A 6,037-nucleotide genomic window follows, 5' to 3' on the forward strand; every position below is an offset into this window, starting at 1 on the left:
GCAGGTTTTTTTTGGAAGTAGGCATAGACTAATACACTTTAAAAGAGACTATAGATAGCTGTAAATTAGAAAATATTATTGTGGCCCACATTTGCTCAGAGGAGGGTTTCTGCTCTGAGGTGCACCTCATTGTGTTGTTAATCTTCTGTAAGTTCTCTTCTCAAATGGATGAAATGAACTAAATGAACTCTCACTTCTGTAACTGTGGCATTTGCATTAGTTCACCTCCAAAAGCCACTTTCTCTTTCCATGCCAGCCTCTGTCTGCTCCCTCAGTGACACAGAGCATCTGTGGTGACATGGGCTTGTGGCAGCCACGTGGGGGAATACCTCACCAGCTCAAACCTTCATCTCTCTGTAAGGGACACAGATACACAGCTTTCCACCCTGGTGTTTTGGACATTATTATAAGGAGTGACAGGCAGCAGCAGTGGAGGTACTTGCAAACACACAAGTGATGTGTATATGATGCATGTAAAGGAGGAAAATCTGTAGGAAATGTTGTAACAGCTTGTGATGTTTGAAGGAGGTGGGTGCAGTTCTACTGATGGTCAATGAAATCCCTGGCGTTCTCCATCATAAGCATTTAGATGAATTCACACCTGTTAAATGTGTTATAGTACTTCCTTGTAGGTTTACTTAAGGCCTGTTGAAAAGAGAGGGAAACACTTTTTTACTTGAACACTAAGAGACACAAATGTACATACCCAAAACCCAGGGTCCTGAGTAAGTTCATTGTGCATGGAAAGTCATTTACTGGATGTTTCTTGGATCCTTCAATGGACATCTAGGTAGTGGGATGGGTAAGTCACCAGACTTAAGGATTCCCCTGTGGACAAATCCCCACCAATCTTTAAAGGTTGTCAGAATGCATGTGTGGCACACCACAGTTATCAGGCAGTAATATGTATGGCAAATGGTTCTGATTGGATCTTTCAAGATGAAATTCTAAATAAATATCCAGGATGAAGTCTTCCTCCCTGGGTATATGACTATCTTTGCTCATTAATAGTCATTCTCATACTGGAAAGAACTCTCCTTAAAGTAGAATAAAAGGGAAAAATACCATTGTCAGACTCCTAAATTAATAAAGCAGCCCAAGCACTTAGAGCAATAAGCAGCACGTTCTCAGGTTGAGGAGATACACAGTGGGAAAATCTATCTGTTTGCCTCAGCTGCACATCTGGTAGCCCTTAGGCAGAAGACAGGTTTGAAAGGCATCTAACCAGGAACTGCACACAGTGCCTGGTTCCTCAGGTAGTGCAAAGTTCAGCAGCCAAGATAAAAAAATGCAGGGCTCTGTTCCTTCTTGCCTCTGGCAACATCTGCTCGTGTGACAAAGAGAAAGCTCAGTAGTTCTGCACTTCAAATACCGGTTTGATGTCTGACTTATAATCAAAGTGCTCACTAACTCCATGCTTTGCTCTTACTCAACTGTTTTAATCTTTCACAGTGTGAGGAACTTGATAATGTAATAAACAAAAGATTGACAGAGGATGTAGCAACCCTAACATATCCCTCCAATTCCTCTGCTGAGAGGAGTGATGGATACTTCAAGTGAAGAATTCCCCTGGTGGCTTCATTGTTTTCCAGGCATCTTTCTATATGAACTTTTCCAATGGTAAAATCATTACAAAGTAGAAATGCAATGTCTCCAGGGGCTAGCTTGGAAGCCCAGTCTAATATACAGTGCTATAATGCAGTAATGAATCCTATAGGCAAACCAGGACTTTTTGTGAATGGTTTGTAAGGTGAAGAAATGGGAGGAAATGTTGGATTGAGTTAGGTCAGAGTGCTACGTTTGGCCACCTTATAATTTGGGATGTTACAAACCAAGGTCTCTCCAAAAGGTAGAGCCTAAACTCTGAAATGAGAAACCCTTAAACTCTCAAAATGTGAGCTCTGTGTTACATTTTTCAAAATGAAAAGGCAGTGCTGAGAACACTGGTGTTCAGGTATCTCTGATATTCAAATCTTTAACTGAATTCAAATTTTACCTCTCAGTGGCAGCTGCAGTATTTTCTGCTTCCATTCCTTTTGAGATTGTTGCAGGGTGCATAATTCCCCAGCTACATGGTGAAAGAGGCTGGGGGTATTTTATGGCTGCATCAGAAGAAAGGCCCTTCCAGCCACACTGCAGCTACATCAGACCCTGTGATGAGCAACAAAATAATGCTTTAACATACCTCAATGAGAGGAAAGTAGTGGGAATTCAGGCTGATATCATCCTCTCCAAGATGGCTTATTGGGAATTTTTATATGCAAAACTAGAAAAAAATCTGGCCCATCAGAAAATAAAACTCAGTGTTTGCTACCAGGACAGGGCATAGGTGACAAAAATAAATCATGACCAAAAGGTATATTTCATTTCCAGCATGACAGGGAGGAAACAGTTGTCTAAGTTACAGATTTACAGTGAGAGTCCAGCCAACAGAAGTCTATATAAAGTTTAGAGACAAAAAATTAGAGACACTTGCCAGAAATATTATTTGCTTTCATCTTAGGAAAAGAAATAATTGCAATCAATTATGTTGTAATTATCATATTGGCTTCAAAGTATTTGGAAGATTACTTTGTGTTAATAAAGCAGCTTACCCTAATAGAAGATAAAAACACAGTTTGCCTAGTTTGGAAAACAAGAAGTGCTCAGGCCTTGTTCAGGTCAGAGGGAACCCATTAGTCACATGTGTAACTAACCATAGTGGCAGTTCAGAACAATGAAATTATCATACAGTGATTTTTTTGTCTTTGTGATCAAATTAATAGGAAAAAAAATCAGTTTTCAATTTACTTTAATTGACTCCTTGTAAGTTCTAAAATTTTTGTCTGTCTGCAATCAGAGCATTTCTACTGTCCTCAAAAAGAGATATTATAACAGGATTCAGTGCTCTGCAATAAACCCTAAAGCAAACCCACCACAATTGTATTTGGCAACTGTACAACAAACTACTTCCCAGCAAAGCTCTAAGAAAAGCTCACTATTTACTAAAATTATACTGAATGAGCATCAGGGCTCAAGTCCTTGAATGAAACTTGTATCGTGTGGAAGTGATTCTCTTTTCAGAAGATTTGATAAAACTGACATTGTGTTTCCCTTAAAAACAGTTAAATCTGGGGTCACGGAAAGAGAAAGAAAAATCTCTGAATGATTGATAGAAGTGGAGAAGGTAGAGAGCAGAAATTACTCTGAGTTTGTAACTACAACATAACCACTCCCTAAAAGCCTTTTGGGTGAGTGTCTGGGATGCTTGACCAGTGCCAAAGTGGGCAATGAGACAAGGAAGAATTAAAGGTTTAGTGAGCCATGCTGTCACCTACAGAGACACAGGGATCTGCCCCCCTTCCCTCAGCACCCTCTGATGCAGTAAAGAAAGGATGTTCTGTTCCCCTGGCCCCCAGCTGATTGAATGGGCCTCAGAGCTGGTTCTAGTCTTGTTCCATTTCCTATTATTTCCTTCCTTTTTATGCAATAAATGTTACACTGCTAGGAAAAGTATGTGTCTTCTTCTGGTACTGCAGCAGTGACTATTGGGAAACAGCACATTTTCTAGTTATACATAAACACACAATATATAGAAAATTATATATTATTACTTTAAAATTTATTATAATTTAATTAGTTATATATTTTAAATTCTATAAACAACATATTTATATGCATATTTTATAGATATAACTTTATATATATTTATATATACCTTTATATATATTCGTTTATTAATACTTTATCTATTGGATGTGTTCTATGTTTATAGTATATAAATTGCTTTATAGAGTAGGACAATATTATGTGTGTATCAAATTATATTATGCATTTTCTCATTTTATATGGTTAGTATATGTCCAAAATGATAACATGAAGGCTTATAGGCCCTTTCCACCTATTTAAGTGGGTGGGCAGAGTAGGTAATCAGAATACTTTTCTAAATTTTTTTATTGAGTCAGTAATAGCAGCTGCTCCCATGTCCCAGGCTCAGGCTGGTGTCCCAGGAATGAGTGTTGGGGATCTGGAGGGGAAAGGTTTGAGGCTACAAGTGTTGACATCTTATCACAGGGGCTCCATACTGTTGTCTCCTAACCCCATAAGTTTCATAACTTCTTCGTGCTTCTTGCGGGCAGCTCCTCAGAGCACTGACTCTTCCTTCTTCACAAAGCAGCCACTGACTCCAGCTCCCTTCTCACCCAGCCACCCCTTTCTTTTATAGCACTCTTCTTCTCACTGGTTACAGCTGTGGCCTGTTAAAGTCAGGCCAGTTCCTAATCTTTGCTAATTGACCCAGCTGCAACTCCTGAGGGGTAAGATTACTTTCTGCACTATCTTTATATTCTTATATTCCATCCCCCTACATACAAGGGATGCAGCAGCAGCCATCTCTGAGCATCAAACTTGTGCTGCTCGCAGGGTCCCCAGTGGGCGGGTGATGGGGGCTGCACAGAGGCTTTCAGCACAGCTCAGCCTTGCCTTGGGGGGTGCAGGTACCAGCCCAGCCCCGGGGTGCAGGTACCAGCCCAGCCCCGGGGGTGCACACCAGCCCGGCTCCGAGTGCCGGCTCTGTCCCAGGTCAGGGCTGTGCAGGACAGACCAGGGCCTGCAGCTCTGCTTGCCCAGCGCAGGGCACGGCTAATAAGGAGCAGGCTTTTGATATTGCAAAATTCTCCATCTGTTCCCGGGATTTCTAATTACAGGCATTAATCTGTGCCCCTCCAATGAGCCATAATTGGTAGGCGTTTGCCTCATTAATCATTCAGGTGCTGAGCCTCTCCATGCACAGCCGCAGCAGCTATGGCCGAGCAAATGTATCTATACGAGCTTTGCATGCGGCACCATTGCAATTCTTGGAATCGTGGTGGATTCCAAGGACATTCGCAGTTACTGTCGCTCAGGGGCGTTTCAATATCCTGAAATGCCACAAGATGGCACTGACTGATTCCGAGGCCCCTGGTCCCGGCCGCCCGGGCAGGGCTCTGCCATGGCCGCAGGTGCGCTCTGGGCTGCTCAGGGCGTGTTTTACAAACCAGCTGCACTCGGCTGCTCCTGCTTTGTTTTGATGTGGTTCGTTTTAAGCTGTGGCTATGAAATGTTACAACTCTGTGACAGTGACATAAAGCTTTTGGATTTAGGCAGATTTGATTTTCCAATGTTATATGCAATGGCTGTTGGCCTGTTAAAGGCCTGAGCCAAACTTTACAAACAGAATACGAAGCCCAGGCTGCCTAAGTCCACCAAGAGTGACATTTGTTATTCTTACTGAAAGGCAGAATGCCATAGCCGTGGGACACGCACAGAGCCCGGCTTTAGGGGTCACTGAGTAGCTCTGTAATTCACAGTGTGCCACCATGGCTACTTCTTTATGGGCCTCTTCCTGCTGCCATGTGCCAATGTGGCTGCTTCTTTACAGGTCTTTTCCTGTACTTGAGCATTGGAGACTCTTGTCTGGACTCTCCAGGTATCCCCAGTTGGCTCGTAAAGTCTCTTCTTGTTTTCCTATCATAGTAAAGTATCATTCCCTGCTTTTGCCCAAACGGTGCCTTTTAGGCTGGCTGTAGCCTCCTGAAGGGTGCTGCAGTGGCTCAGTTGATTGATGAGTTGCAATAACTACTTTTGAGTCCCTTTGTTGTGACACTGGTTTTGAGTTTCCTCCATGTATAATGAATAGCCTAACAAACATAGTGTATTATTTCATTTCTTTATTAAGTCATTTATTATACAGCAAGTTCTTTAACTGAATCAGAAAAGTTTCTGCATAGAACCAATTTACTGTCATCATGGTGTAACATATGGCTCTTACAAGGACTTATTTTCAGCAAATCCATACATTGCAGAACCTGCTCAACACTAAAACAATATTTTTTTCATTTAACAAACTTGTAGTCAAATATAATCCAAATATAATCTTTGTTTTGCCTGGGAACTGATTTTTTTTCTGATTACTGAAAAGAGAAAAAATATCTTTTAAATTACCTTCTCGTCCTTGAGAAGATACACATTGGCCACATGCTGAAATACTACCAAAATTCTACTTCTTTAAAAATAAGAT

The sequence above is a fragment of the Melospiza georgiana genome, chromosome 14 (assembly GCF_028018845.1).
Source record: "Melospiza georgiana isolate bMelGeo1 chromosome 14, bMelGeo1.pri, whole genome shotgun sequence".
NCBI classification, from domain to species: Eukaryota; Metazoa; Chordata; class Aves; order Passeriformes; family Passerellidae; genus Melospiza; species Melospiza georgiana.